At 34.8% G+C, this 16,214-nt stretch overlaps 1 protein-coding gene across 1 annotated transcript in view; it reads right to left on the bottom strand.

Moving 5' to 3' along the window:
* LOC112042983 (lachesin-like) overlaps window positions 1-16,214 on the bottom strand; it is a 100,647-nt gene that overhangs the window by 84,282 nt on the left and 151 nt on the right. The window lies entirely within an intron of this gene.

The raw sequence follows: 16,214 nt of genomic DNA, 5'->3' as shown, positions 1-16,214 counted from the left end.
GTTTTTTTAAAGTATATCAGTGAGTTGTGATTCTATCACCGATTTGGTAGAACAATTTAACGACAACAGCAAAATAATAAAGTGATATATTTTGTATAGTTGTTTTCAATAATTCAATAATTTCATCTATCATCATAGATTCATATCTACACTTCGATTTGTTGCATAGCAATTTGTTAATTTGCCTACAATTGATCCATATCAATTTTTATTGTTTGTATATTTATTACTTACTCATTCACACTCAAATACACGTTGAACATGCGTTTTTTTATTTTAAAATACATAATTACTATACGCTACTTTCTTTACCTACCGAAAAACTAAAAATTTCCCACATTATAAAAAAAATCTTAACAAAAGAAGCCGAAGTCTCAGTGAATCAGATTTAATGACAAGAATTAAAAAGAAACATTAAAAATCCAAAGGGAAAGTTAATACACTTAATAATCCTTAAATTTTTAAAAGTAAAGGCTATAGAGTACGCTTGTATAAGGGATCGTCTAGACGGCCACAATAGCTCTTTTAGAGCCTAAACAAAGGACACAATGCCAATCGTAAAGTCTATTATGTACAGTAATACACAATGAAGCGGTTTTAATCATACGGAATAATGAATTTTAATCAAGGTAAGAGTTCACAATGACAATGTTTTGACTTTTTACAATACTTTTACGATAGCTTCTCTGATACTTATCGTCATAATACTCGTTTATGCTGTTCAACAAAACATTTTTTTAAATTATTATTTTTTTATATATTCGTTTCTTTCATTACAGCTCTGACGTCTAACGCAAACCTTAAAGTTATTAGTTTCTTAAAAGAGTATTTCCTGTCATCATCATCATCATCATATCAGCCGATGGACGTCCACTGCAGGACAAAGGCCTTTTGTAGAGACTTCCAAATATCACAGATTAAAGAATAATAGGCAGATAAAGCGCACGGAACATGAAAGAGAAGCAGCCATTCCAAATACAAATTCAAAAACGAATACAATCTCGAGTCAGTACGACACAAAGTGTGGCATCAGTAATTTTCAATATTATTCAAGAAAAATGGCGTCTTATGTTTTTAAATATTTTAAAAACTAAAAAGTAAGAGGGTGTATTTTTTATTGCTTATTAGTAGTCTATTATGATATCAGTTTACGTAATTGTTGTGAGTGTTAAATCTTGAATTACAAATTATGAAAAAAGTTTGTATTTGCGGATATTAAGAAGATGCGTGACGTTTGTTTTTATTTTTATGGGTTTCACCGGCCTCACAGCGCTGCTTGTTAATAGACTCATTCTGTATCGTTCTTTATTCTGTGACTGTAGCGATTACATTCGTTGGCATAGTTTTTATTAAAATAAAATTTTGATTATTAAAAACATAATAATTTAAATAATGTTTGCGTTATAATAGACGCGACTAACTCACGTCACGTGTCACTTATGTAAACTGAGTAATTTAAAATAAAATTAAATAAATAATTAAACGAATTTATAAATTAAATATTTTTTTGTACTTGTTTTTACGATTAATAGACACATTTTTTTATATTTTTAAGTGTACATATTTATGTTTGTTTTGTTACTACTTTGACATCTAACACAAAATCTACTACTACTCGTATAATTTTAATGTTTTACTAATTATTTTATTACTGAATAAGGTACATTAATTTGTAATCTAAACCTACCAAATTACATAGCAGAGAACACTCACAGTTTATATTAATACAAACGTACAAAGTCTATTTTCAGCACGTTAGTAATTAAAATTACATGGGGAGATAGAATAAAAGATCCAGGATAACTCTTCTTTGTCTTTTACCTTTTGTGAGATTTAAATTAAAAGAATATTCAAGTATTCCGTCGTGAAAGTAAAGATATATATAAGGTTATAACCTAGCCTACAGTGGCGAGCACTTCATATAGGCAAATATGCACTGGCTACTCTGAGTACAAACATGTACTGGAGAAGGAATTTTCCCTTTTATATAATTCTATACAAGAGACGTGATAGCCTAGTGGATATGACCTCTGCCATCGATTCGAAGAGCGTAGGTTCAGAACGTAACAAATGGAAGGATTTGGTCTCTCTTAGATCCCGTTCCCGTACTAGAGGGATGAAAGTAGCCCGAGTAGTGAGTGAGATGAAAGTAGTAAGTATTTTACTTATTGTACTTTGGTTTTTTTTAATCAATAACAAGTTACCTCTTGACAGCTGTCTTACTTTATGTTAAGTGACAATGCAGACTTGGAAGAGATACAAATTTTTTCTTTTTTTTATTACTTACACGTTAGCCCTTGACTACCATCTCACTTGATGGTAAGTGTAAGATGGAAGTGAGCTAACTTGTTAAGAGGAAGATGAAAATCCACACCCCTTTTCGGTTTCTATAAGACATCGTACCGGAACGCTAAATCGTTTGGCGGTACGTCTTTGCCGGTACGGTAATTAGGATGGTAACTACCACTAATGTCTGGTCTGGTGAGGTGGTAGCCACGCCTACTACTAGACCAGACCTGAGTCAATTTATTGCATATTAAATCCTAAACTGACCCGTATGTAATTTAACTGTCTGTCTTCGACATACTTGTAATATACATACGGAGAATTTATTGTTCGCCGCCTACCGATCGCGATGTCGACGTTGTTTTTCCACAATTTTCCTATCGACAATTTCAGAAAACACATTCTAATCGGTCCTCTGTGAAGCAATATTCTTGAGGGACACATTCTTTTACGTAAATAGGTCGGAGCCATAAAAAACATGTAAAATAGGGAAGCCGCCCTGACTACATGTGAATCTAATTCAAAATTTTATTCGTATCAATATTTTTTATGCTCAGATCATAAAACATGCACGATGGGCGTCACGAAGATATCCAATCTTGCAAATATAAGATTTAATTGAAAAACATGATTCAAAGCTATGTGTTTATTTGAAATTATAAAAATAAATATTATAATAATAAAAATGTAACTTTCAGTGTATAGGAAGACTATAAATAAGTATAAAATAAAAAAATACTGATTTTTTCAAATGTTTTACAAGAAAATGTTACATAACAAAAAAGTAGTATTTTTTTGAAATATTCTTGGATTTTTAGGACGAGGTGTACAAATATTTGACGTGACAACGTCTTATAATTCGATGGAGCCGGCTACACACTCGAAAAAAGATGACGTCTAGGGTTGCCATCTTTTTTTACAAGAAATAAAGAATATTCTGGTCTATGAAAATTATTAAACAGTATTTTAGGCAAACGAAAATTTTCTTTTGAAAAATGAAACCATTCCATCAGTTTTTTCTTATGACGTTATCACGTTCAACTATCGTCAGTAAACCGACTTTACAGACAACCGATTTTTTTAAGTAAAGAAAATTCTCACTATAGTTATGGTAGTCAAGCATTACACTATCAGATTTGATTACTGAGAAGAGTCGATAGTAAGAATAGACCCTATGTCCTGTTTCCTTTTAAAAGTCCTATAATACTCAAAAATACTGCTATTTCCAGATGTAGCTAGTCGTATATTTATGGAGCTTAATATTAGGTCCGCGGTGAATCCCAGACTCGTCCTTTATTTTCTGTTGACACTGTTTGTTCCGAACACAATGGACCTAATCATTGTTCTTACATTTCGAGAAATCCCGTATCGCGTTTTATACCATTTTCATTTCAGACTTTAGGTACTTACGTTATAGGTATCTAATTATATATAGCAGGTTTAGATTAGTCATCATCATTTTTTTCATCAATACCAACCCATATTCGGCTCACTGCTGAGCTCGAGTCTCCTCTCAGAATGAGAGAGGTTAGGCCAATAGTCCACCACGCTGGCCCAATGCGGATTGGCAGACTTCACACACGCAGAGAATTAAGAAAATTCTCTGGTATGCAGATTTCCTCACGATGTTTTTCCTTCACCGTTTGAGACACGTGATATTTAATTTCTTAAAAATGCACACAACTGAAAAGTTGGAGGTGCATGCCCCGGACCGGATTCGAACCTACAACCTCCGGAATCGAAGGCAGAGGTCATGTCCACTAGGCTATCACGGCTCTAGATTAGTAAGCCTCAAAAACTTAACAGATAAGGGGTACATTGAAAAACTTCTAGTACCTACAATACATGCCCGTAGTACGACTATACTAATAATACTATACTTCTACTACTATTACTACTATACTTCTAGTACACTACTAATACAAAGTACGAGTATACTTTATGACTGTAGTATTATAGGACTCAAAAGGTGATTATAAAAATATGAAAAGTAATGTCAAACAAAGGTTATGATTCACAACACTTGTCAGGACTACTTAATTAACAAATCAAACTGTAACCAAAATAAGACCCTAGAATGGCAGAGAATGACCTTGAGTGGAGTAACGTACTTGTGAACGATGTGTGTAGGGTTAAAGGCGCCTTTTACTGATATCAAACACTCCCCTTTTCCACTCAAGTCACTCTCCCCGACTATCCCAAGTAACCCATAAAGAATTACACAACAAGAGATGTGAACGACTCGAACGCCACGAGCACACTGAAGCCAACACGAGATCGAGCGACGTCATATTCGTCACAGACTACTATTTCCAACACTAAACGGCGATAACAGTAGTACCTTTTTTGTCCGGGTTTTTGATAATGAGTCATATAAAAAGTTGTTAATTTTTAGTATTTTTACAACATATCCTAGCAGATGTATGCGATTTCGTCCGCGTGGAAATCCTGAGCCACAAAATTCTTGATTATAATATACGTAAAAACCTTCTTTTTCTATCTATTTATAGTTGAAAACCGCTTTAAATTCGTTGATACTGTTTGTTTACGTTTGGTGTACAGACGGCGGGAACCGATTTTGTTTATACTAATTAAATAATAATTAACATATGTTACACAAAAATAATTAACACAAATATTACTTACATTGTCTATGTATAAATTTATAACATAGTTACTGGGAAACATAAAGTCTCCCTGGAGACCTTCCGAAAATAAAGACAAAATTGTTATGTGGAAAAGAAGCTATGCCGGAGGGGCTCTTATAGGGGCATGTATTGGAAAATGTCTGAGTTATTAACACAGGGAGGAAAATTCACAGCACTAATAACAGACTCGTGTACACTTATTGAAGTTTTATTAGTAAATACCATCTTGAAACTGAATCCCGAAAGAATTTTCCCCATTATTTTCATTATCTTTGTAAAACAATACCATCTTAGTTTAATTCTATAAGACACAGCTTAATTTACCATCCACTCTAACTTTTATTAATTTTTAAACCTTACAACTTACCGACAAATAAGTACCGCCAAGCGATTTAGTACCAAGCGTTCCGGTACGATGTCGGAACCGAAACCGAAAGGGGTATGGATTTTCATCCTCTTCCTTACAAGTTAGCCCGCTTCCATCTTAGATTGCATCATCACTTACCATCAGGTGAGATTGGTCAAGAGCTAACTTGTAAAGAATAAAAAATAAAAATAATTAAAATCTAATGAAAGTTTATATTAGTTTTCTAGTGGAAGAAGTCGCGGTCGTACGCTAGGTTTATGAAATTGCATGTAGCGTATTGTAGCATTTCCGATTGAGCCGTCAGATCTAATTAAGTAAAGCAAGTAGGCTTTCACTCGATATTTGCTCTGGTAGGATGCAGTAGGCTACAAGTTATACAGCCTGTAACATTGCAGAGTACACATAGGCCGACCAACTTCAACATCCGAAACAAGCAGAGCAAATGTATCTGCTTTTAGGCATTTCAAGATTAAATCGTTTTGTTTCCACATTGTATAGATGTTCGGTAGTGCTGTTTCGTGTTTGCAGGATTTTTTGCCCACAAACTCCTATATTTTTACGTTTCCGTTTTCGCGTTCCGGAGCGAAATTGGCAAAGCGAAGCATTTATGAAATCATTGCGGCTGTAAATACCGTTTTTCGGTTATTGTTTGAAAATGGAGTTTTAAATATTATCAAACGTGATTCTGGTTAACAACTAATGTATTTGTGTGCGATAAGAAAGAAAATACTATGTACGATTCTTTAAGAAAAGTATATTAGGGAGTGTTAACTCCCTTCAATTATATTATTTGCAATATTATCATTTATTTGCAACCTGAGATCTCTAATAATTCAATTAATTGAATAATTGAATGAAGATTTCATACCATAATTTTCTTGATTAGCCTATTTGGTACCGATGCATGTCTCGATTTCTATATGCATATTTTCTTTTTTCGTCCTTTTTAAATTCTTTTTAAATATAGTCGGGTTATGGTTTAATTTTTTTTTTTTGGTGGACAATAACGTATATTTCATTCAACAAAGGAGCCGTGATAGCCCAGTGGATATGACCTCTGCCTCCGATTTCGGAGGAATGGGTTCGAATCCGGTCCGGGACATATGCACCTCCAACTTTTTAGTTGTGTGCATTTTAAGAAATTAAATAAAATCAAACGGTGAAGGAAAAACATCCTGAGGAAACCTGCATACCAGAGAATTTTCTTAATTATCTGGGTCTGCCAATCCGCATTTTGCCAGCGTGGTGGACTATTTGCCTAACCCCTCTCATTCTGAGAGGAGACTCGAGCTCTGTAGTAAGCTGAACATGGGTTGATAATGATGATACATAAATAACCACTATATTATCACTTGGTGTAATTTACATAAAATAATGTAAAAAAAACTCAGACTATAAGACTCGGCAAAATGCTTAGTTGCAAATAATGTTTATCATCGATCAACATCTGAAACCAGTCCAAAGTAAATTCACGTTTATTTCAGCTTAGTCGGAAATCATCTCGGAATTTGTAAGTCCTAAATACTGTTTTATCAGCTTTTAATGTTCATCTTAGACCGGATTGCTGATAACGGCTTTCATTAACAAATTGCGCTACGCTTAATAATAATTAATGGATACTGTAAAAGGAAACGTAAAATTACACAGAACCTTTAAAGATTTAGATTACAGCTTCCGCCTTAGTGATTATATAAAGTGTACGTTTTATACGTAATTATATAATTGCCAATGTTTATTATGTTTTTTAGTCACACAAATATGGAATTAGGTAACTTGAACCGATTAGATAAGACGACCATGGTGTTTTTTTTTCTTTTCCGATAGATAATTAAGTTATTTTGCGTAAATATTATGTTTCTGTAACTACATGGGTTTTTAGATTTCCGAACGTACGTAGAACTAAAACGGAACCCTTATTTTCTATTCAATGACAAAGTTAGTTTGAGTAGAATTTGAAAATTATCGATCTCTGAGATTCGAGTTAATAAGGGCTAAATGTGCCGTAATTTGTTATTGTATATTTTTTAAAGAATTAAACCAATATTGGCATTCCCGTCCAAGTAGTCGGAAATACTGTGACGGTGGGTAGTACAATAGTCCTGATTTTGCTATCTTTACTGGATTTACTTACTTAGTTTAATGATCGGTGATAAGTCCACCCCCTTACCGTTCACAATTGAGTCCGGCATCCGATTATCACCACAAAGCGTCAGCTTTAACGTTTATTAAGATCAGATTAGCTGAGTTACTAATTTTTACATGAATGCCTATTAACAAACGTTTACTACGTCAACGTCGTTCGAAGAGCCGGTGGACGTTAGGGTCCCAAAGTGCTGGAATGGCGATCCCGCACTAGTAAGCGCAGTGTTGGCCGACCCCCACCAGGTGGACTGACGAAATCAAGCGAGTCGCAGGGATTCACTGGATGCGGGTGGCTCAGTATAGTGATGTTTGGAAGTCCCTAAAAGGCCTATGTCCTGCAGTGAACGTCCATCGGCTGATATGATGATGATGATGACTACGTCAACTTCGGTCAAAAATAAGAACGGATTTTTCATAAAAAGTGATAATTGTGTATATCCATATAGTCATTCTGACCATTCCACCATTACGCAGTCGTAGTATAAAATATAAAAATGAGTGCAGAATTATCTTTAAAACTCTCTATAATTAAAATGCTTGCTCTGGTAGACAAAGAGACGTTACTGGAGCTTAAAAGCGGCTGCAGTCCAAACAAATTACTTACTGAAACTTTGAACTTGTCCAAACTCTGACGAACTAGATTTTGTGTTATACAACACAAAATAGAAAGCTACTCATAATGTATTAAAATTAATATTTTCTTCTAAAAGTGGAAGTAGGTAAAACTGTCAATTTTTTAAGAGTTTACGCCACCACCATTTAAGCAAATAAAGGCTAAATTTTGCGTGTGTTCAAGTATGTGTGAGTGTGTGTGTGTGTATCATTAATAGCCGATGGATGTCCACTGCTGGACATAGGCCTCTTGCATGTACTTCCAAGTGCAACGGTCTCGAGCCGCCACCATCAAGCAGTTGCCTGCAATCCGCTTGATGTCCTCGGTCACCTTGTGAAGACTGTGTTAGGAGGGGCGGATATAGGTCGAAGGCGGGGATCTTAACCATGACCTCTCGATGTTGAGTTCAACACGCTTTTGAGGCTATAAGACTTTGTGGTACGGAATTAAAATACTTTGTATTTTAATTCCATTATAATTTCCAATATACTACTAAATATTATACTTTGTAGTTACAACACCCTCACAGGGTTCCATTTGTAATAATTATGACATTTTATCTATGGAAATCATGGAAATTTAACTTAAATAAATAAATAAATCTTATAAGATTATGATTATCCATTACTACTGGACGCCCGCGAATTCAGTTTTTCACAAATCCCGCGGGAGCCATGGATTTTTCCAGAATGAAAAGTAGCCTATTTTGACACATAGGCTTCTTTCCAGAATAAAATCTATTTCCATCCCAAATTTCAACCAAATTGCTTTAGTAGTCAAAGCACAAAAACAAAAACATATACACTTACACACAAACTTTTACCTTTATAACATTAGTGTGATGTGATTAGTTTTCGCCGCCGTCAATGTCCTTCTCCGAGTTTAGATATTTATTATCTCTTTACTAAAAATCAAAATTCGTTCAACTATTTAAGCATCACTAGAGTTACTTTCGCATTCAAAAACTTGCTAAAAGCGGGTCATTCATCGATAGTTTTTAGGAAAAGCTCTTCAGCTGGCGTGCTGCCAGTGAATAGTGATGACGTCTTGCTCCGAAGTTTATCACCAAAATGAACATCTGCCGAATTAAAGTAGGCACCACTGCCAGACTTCCTCTCATACACTCTCTTTATCAAAGACCGCGCCGTCGACGCGCGTCTTAGAAACGCGCGTCGACGGCGACTCAACACTTAAATAAGCTTTATAATTTTTTTGTTGTATACCTACGCAAAAGTTTACGATTACGAGCCATCACACGTATCTATCTATACTAATATTATAAGGCTGAAGAGTTTGTTTGATTGAACGCGCTAATCTCAGGAACTACTGGTCCGATTTGATAGATTCTTTAAAACTATAGGCTCTATATTATCTCCGTTTTCTTATGGGAACGATAACCACGCGAGTGAAACCGCGCGGCGTCGGCTAGTACTCTATTAAAAGTCAATGTCGCGTAAACAAACCGAGTATAAAACTATTCACAAGTGTTTTGAAGCCTGCCCCAGTCAGCAGACAGATGCTCTCGAGGGTGACAAATGTTCATAAAATTTACATAACATTAAATATCCAGACGTCTGCTGGTGTTGATATATGTCACAAAATGTCATATAGCACCGGCTCAAAGTCACACACACGATGGAATTATTCAAATAAACTTTACATTCGCCTCAATAAAAACCTCCAGCTAACAGTGCGAATATAAAAGTTTGCGATATTAATTTCAGTTGTTCGCATATTCATGTACACAGCCCGCTTGCAAATGTTTATATTACATGTTTAATACGCTGATTTTTAATACAAAAAGTTACACTTATGTAGATTAATGTCGAGCCTTGATGGCCCAGAGGATATGACCTCTGCCTTCGATTTGGAGGACATAGTTTGAAACCTTTCCGGGGCGTGAAACACCAACTTTTCAGTTATGTGCATTTTAAGAAATTAAATATCACTTGTCTCAGTGAAGGATTAAAGTGCAGAGCAACGCATTGTTTAAGACGTTTTCTTAGCATGCCCTGTGAAATAGTAATCTAGTGTGCCTAGAGGTTTCAATATTTTCATACTGTTACTATCCCGTTAACGTAAACGCGATTTTATATGGAATTGAAACAGTTGTCCAGTAGTGCCTCTAGATGGCGCTGTTTCAATTCCTTAGAAATTCGCGTTTACGTTAACGCGATAGAAACAGTATCAAACTGCCACTAGGCCCTCTGTTATAAGCAACAGCTTTTTGCTTAATTTAAGTTGGATAATTTGTTTAACTATTAGATAATGTAAAATGATATTTTCAATTGAACTGGGGAGTGTTTTCAGCATCATGATTTTTTGTCTGAGAATCATGATGTTGAAATGCCATACCTGTTATTACTTTGTTTGATAATAATTACTATTTGACGCCATTTTGTATTTTCATAAATGTTTTGATTGCAGTTTTAAATTACAATATTCTTTCGTAAGTAGGGGGAAATGGCGTTATAATTCAATCATCATTTATATATTTTTTCTTACGATTGCTGAGAAAAATTCTATGTCATTTGATTAAAATATATAACATACACAAATGAATATAATTACATTTACATACTCTATGAAAACTTCTGTTAAACCAGAAAAAAAAGTATAATATCTGGTTTTAAAAACTCGTTTTGGCTCTATCGCAAGGAGGTTTAATGTCCACTTAGCTTTCTTTGAACATTAAACTAATAAAAGATAATCAGGAAAGCTCTCTCAAAAGGATTTTGTTTTATAAGTTAATATCACGACGAGAGACGAGTTATTAGATGCCTAGAATTGAATGAAAACTGACAGAACAGAGGGATAGTTTAGCAATACGAGCAACACTCAGTATAGAAAATTACTCATAAATAAATACGAGAGCGCAGAGTGTATTAATACTAGAAAGCTGTAAATTAGCATGAGTATGTACCTACATAGAAAATGTGAACACAGTCGTAAAATAAAATCTTGAAATTTTTTTAGTGGTAGAGTGGGGTTGATTTTTTGTTGTCTTTTAAAAATATATATTAAAGTAAATATGCCTACGTTTTTAGAGTCGACTAGGTACCGACCTATATGAGACCTACAATTTAACTTAACGATACAATACGAGTCGATAGTTGGTAACGCCGACAAATATTTTATTTAGTAAAATATAGTGTTTAATCATAACACGTTGTTTAAGTTTGTTTCTCCGCAAAATATCAACGAATCCAAGGGGTAACGCCAACCAATACAGATATTTTTTTTGTAAATAAAAAAACCAATATCTTAATAACTACAAAAAAGTGTCTGCATACACTTGCCGTTAACAGTTGTTAGTTTCTCACAAAATAAATCATTCGTAACAAACTTCTAGAAAGTAAAGCCTGCTTCTTTTCATTTCTATGTAAATAAATACAGAATATAGCATGACCATAAACATCAAACGAATATTTTCATTCATTGCTACACATGCAGCATAATATTGCAGCTGCGTCTCCATTAAGATTGTATAGCGGAGTAAAACAAAAACAAATAGTTTAAAATAAGAGAAATAAAACAAGACAACGTTTTATAGCCACTAACAACCACTCAAAGGCAAGAACTTTTTATTTAAAGACCATAACAGCGAAGTTTTTAATAGGATTAATCTACAAGAAAGATTTATCAGCCAAAACTTGTCTACATTTTAAAATAATCTCGAATTTTTTTGTTGTAATTAGTTTTCTTAAATAAGATTAAATCCTCCAACAATATTTTTGAATAGGTAGATGAAATTAAATAAGCTTTTATAGCTGTCCTAACTTTTACAAGGGACAAGTTATAAAAAAAAACAATGCCATGGATCTCATTATGAATTTGGTTGCAGCAGACTAGCTGACGCCTGCGACTTTGTTCGCTTGGAAAATCCTTTCCCTTAAAACAAAGAACTGACTTTCATAAAAAGTTCCCGTACCGACTCGTATTACCCTCTTCCCATTTTACCCATAGGAAGATAAAAAATATTTTTATTTTTTCGACTGGTGCTTCCAGATATAAGCCCGTTCAAACAAACACACTTTTCCGATTTATAATTTTACTATAGATTCTAGGATTAGAATGGAAAGGCTAACTTTGCTTAGTATGCATAAAGAAAAAATCTTTCCTTATTCTTTCTTATTACCTATAATGATGACCCAAATAGTAAAACTAAATAACAATATTTTTGTAATGTAATGATTGAATAATATTTCTACAAACCATAACAAATATAAAATATCCAATAACATAATGAAATCAAAATATTGGTCTCTTATGAGTGAGTTCAGACTCTAACGAGGTACCCCCATTAGAGTGATGCCCCATTATTGCGTTGCGTTCCGTTAAGAGGTCGCAGTGTCAACGTTGCGTCACTTTCCGGACATTTTAAATGATATGCCCCACTATAAAGTATTTTTCAGATAGCATGGGTACCGTGACAGTAGCCTAAGTGACGTTCATAATTCGTATTATTATCGTGAATCGCGGCAAATTTTCAAGAGAAACAAGCTGTCAGCCGCACCATCCTGAATGAGACGAACTGTAGTGTCGCGTCGTCGCAGCGACGTTTCAACGGAGCTCCGTTGTTATGACGGACAGTGTTTCACTTGTTTCGATCCATTGTTGAGACGTCGTGCGTTATCAGTCAATTACAATATTTATTTTTGAAATATTTGAATGACTCATACATACAATACAAAAGATTATTATAAAACACTGTTCGTTGTCGCACCAGAACCCCAGCAGGGCAGCGCATCACCTTTCCCCCGGCTTCGTCTCTCTCATACGTTAATCCGACGCAACACGTTTATGCTGCATAAAAATATATGTCAAACAAAGTGGTGTCGACGCTGCGACGACGCAACATAAAGCAACGCACTAATGGGACAGAAGCTATACTGATATTCTTTAAAATTATTCAGATCAGAATCGGGAAGTTGGTGAAGTTAAACCCCCCAAAAATTATCACTTCAAGTTAGCCAATCTGGATTGCAGCAGCATGGTGGGCTTAATGTCCCTTCTTATAAGAGAGAAGCCTGACCCTATAGTGGGAATTTACAATAAGCTGCTTAGTGCTTATGCTGATAATGATTACGCCATACTCGATGTAATAAAGAAAATTCAAATAATAAACCGTATACTTCGATCCAGTATTCCAATATCTCATCCGGGAGTGCGTATTATTGCCTGCAGTAATAAACAAGCGTCAATGGCTCTGCGATATAAGAACAAAATGAAAACTAAATTCTAGCAATGATGTTTAGCCCGTAAATAACTAATTTTCAATAAATACATATAAATAAAATTTAAGTGCGATTTTAAAATAACTGTTTAAGATCAAGTGCTTATTTTCGGTTATTTACACAATGCTAAAATATAAACAAACTATTTAAAATGTTGGTCTCTTTGTCTGGGCTATTCTCTGGACCGATTTTACTGGGACTTTCTCTGGAAGATGATACTTTTTATCCCAGAAATATCAATGTTTTCCGCGAAACTTGTGAATATCACGCAGCCGATTTCATGGGCGTCCGCTAGTATAATATAAAAACCTCAATAGTTCCACGGTTAAAGTCATCACCGGTAGGTCATGGGTTCGAACCCTGCCCGTTGACCTTGTGTCTTACCCACTCCTACGACCGAAGTATTTTAGACCGTGATAACCGTTCTTTATGACCGTTCACTTTAGTTTTTTTTTAAATGACCCATATTCTCCATATTCAAAAGAAAAAAAATATGTATCTATGTCTTATTGTTTATCATTCTCTACACCCAATCTCAAAATTTCAATCATTAATACATAGTTTAAAGCGATGATTTCGATAGAACTGACATATATAAGTTTCAGTTGTTTATGACAGTGATACATTTTGATAGCCTCCGTGTCGCAGTGGTATACACGGTGGATTTACAAGATGGAGGTCCTGAGTTCGATCCTCCGCTGACCAATTAAGAAAATCTCAATTGGTCCAGGTCTGGTTGGTGGGAGGCTTCCGCCGTGGTTAGTTACCACCCTACCGACAATGACATACCGCCAAGCGATTTAGCATTCCGGTACGACGTCGCGTAGAAACCAAAATGGGTGTGGATTTTCATCCCACGCCTAATGCAATATCACTTACAAGTGAGATTGCAGTCAAGGGCTAACTTGTAAAGAATAAAAAAAGGGTTAATTATTTTCCGAATTTCTATTATTATTTATTTAATTCTGTTTTTTACTTAAACCAATCCAAAGTTATTCAAACTTTGGTTTTACTTAATGCTTTGATTTAACGTTTAATTCGCCAGCGCACGCAGTTTCTTCAAGCATTTAAAATCGGTTTAAATGAATTATGTATGGACCCAACAATTGGACCTATATCAAAAACTTGACACAAAAATAATGTCACTTGTCGATTATTTTGTGTTAAAAAAACCTGTCACCCGGCGGTGTAAAAGGCTTTGTCGCTCACTTCATTCATCTCAAGTGAAGCATTGACAGATCTATTGTGACCACGGACAATACACCACACGAATCTGGTGCAAACGCCTTGTCAAGCTTTCGGAAACATTGTAATTACCTTATAACATTCTAGAGAGGGAAACCGGGATAGCCCAGTGGATATGACCTCTGCCTCCGATTCCGGAGGGTGTGGGTTCGGATACGGTCCGGAAATGTGTGTTGTTTTCAGTTGTGTGCATTTTAAGAAATTAAATATCACGTGTTTCAAACATGTGAAGGAAAACATCGTGAGGAAACCTGCATACCAGAGAATTTTCTTAATTCTCTGCGTGTGTGAAGTCTGCCAATCCGCATTGGGTCAGCGTGGTGGACTATTGGCCTAACCCCTCTCATTCTGAGAGGAGACTCAAGCTCAGCAGTGAGCCGAATATGGGTTGATAATGATTTTTTTTATTTTCAATTTTAAATAAATAAATAATCGTTTATTTATCACACAAGGTTTACAATTTTTCATGAAATCAAGAACTGGCTATCCTAGCTAGATTTTGATCTGTGTTTAGGATAACCAACCCTCTCCCCCAATTAGTTATAAATATAACAAAAAGTGTAAGTGCATTTTAAACAAGTTTGGGCACTTAACAATATAAAAATGTGTATGTATGTTTGTGTGTTACCTTATTATTGTTATTATGTTTTTGTGAACATTAAATTCGCTGGATGTAGCTAAGTGGCACGTTGATTCTCTTTCTACGAACGCAAACGCTTCGATAACTAGAAAAAAGTATGGGAATGACAGATCTTGATCACATGACCGTCGTTAGCAAATGTCAGACTATACATTTTTCTAGTTGTCGAAACGTTTGCGATCGTAGAAAGAGAATCGACGTGCCACTTGGTTACAGGGGCAGATTCGTAATGTTTGGAAGTCCCTACAAAAGGCCTTTGTCCTGCAGTGGACGTTCATCGGCTGATATGATTACGATTCTACAAAAGACGATAATTTTTTTTTTATTTACTAGCGGACGTCCGCAACTTCATCCGCGTCAAATTTAGTTTTCACAAATCCCGCAGTAATCATGCGTTTTTCGGGATAAAAAATAGCTTATATATTGCTTAATAACCTTATCTATCAGTCAGCGAAAGGCTCATTAAAACTGGTTCAGCATTTCTACAGATTAGCTCGGACAAAGAAACAGAAAAAAAAATTTTGTTTCATACTTTTGGCCTCGCCGTAGTCGGGTAAAACGGATTTTTGTGTTTTAGAATCGTTAAATAACTATGAATATAACCACTGTATAAAACACTAGATTTAAATCACGGACGGACACTTCAATTTTGTTCTTACGTAGGTATTGTGGAGTATTTATAAGCAGCTACATATCCTTTACGTTGCCGTATTTTTAGTTTATTTATTTTAATCCAACGTAAACAATAGAATTATAAATTACATAAAATACTATGTAAACTATTTTGTCGTTGAATTTAAAACAGGTGCCTACTTGTCACCGATAATTATTTTCACTTCCGAGGTTAAAGTTATGACAGACCTTAAATAATAAGTCGACACAACAATGGCATTGAAAATCATTAGATAACTAAACATTAGACATGAAAAAAAACAAACAAAACGAAAAAAAAATAAAGCTAATGTTTACAAACAAAGCAACTTATTGGCAACTTTTTGAAGTGATACAATGCGTTTGAATGGGATTGCAATCTTAC

This window comes from Bicyclus anynana, chromosome 10 (assembly GCF_947172395.1).
Source record: "Bicyclus anynana chromosome 10, ilBicAnyn1.1, whole genome shotgun sequence".
NCBI classification, from domain to species: domain Eukaryota; kingdom Metazoa; phylum Arthropoda; class Insecta; order Lepidoptera; family Nymphalidae; genus Bicyclus; species Bicyclus anynana.
The sequence above is the reverse complement of the archived record's forward strand: the minus strand, read 5'-3'. Positions and strand labels throughout refer to the sequence as shown.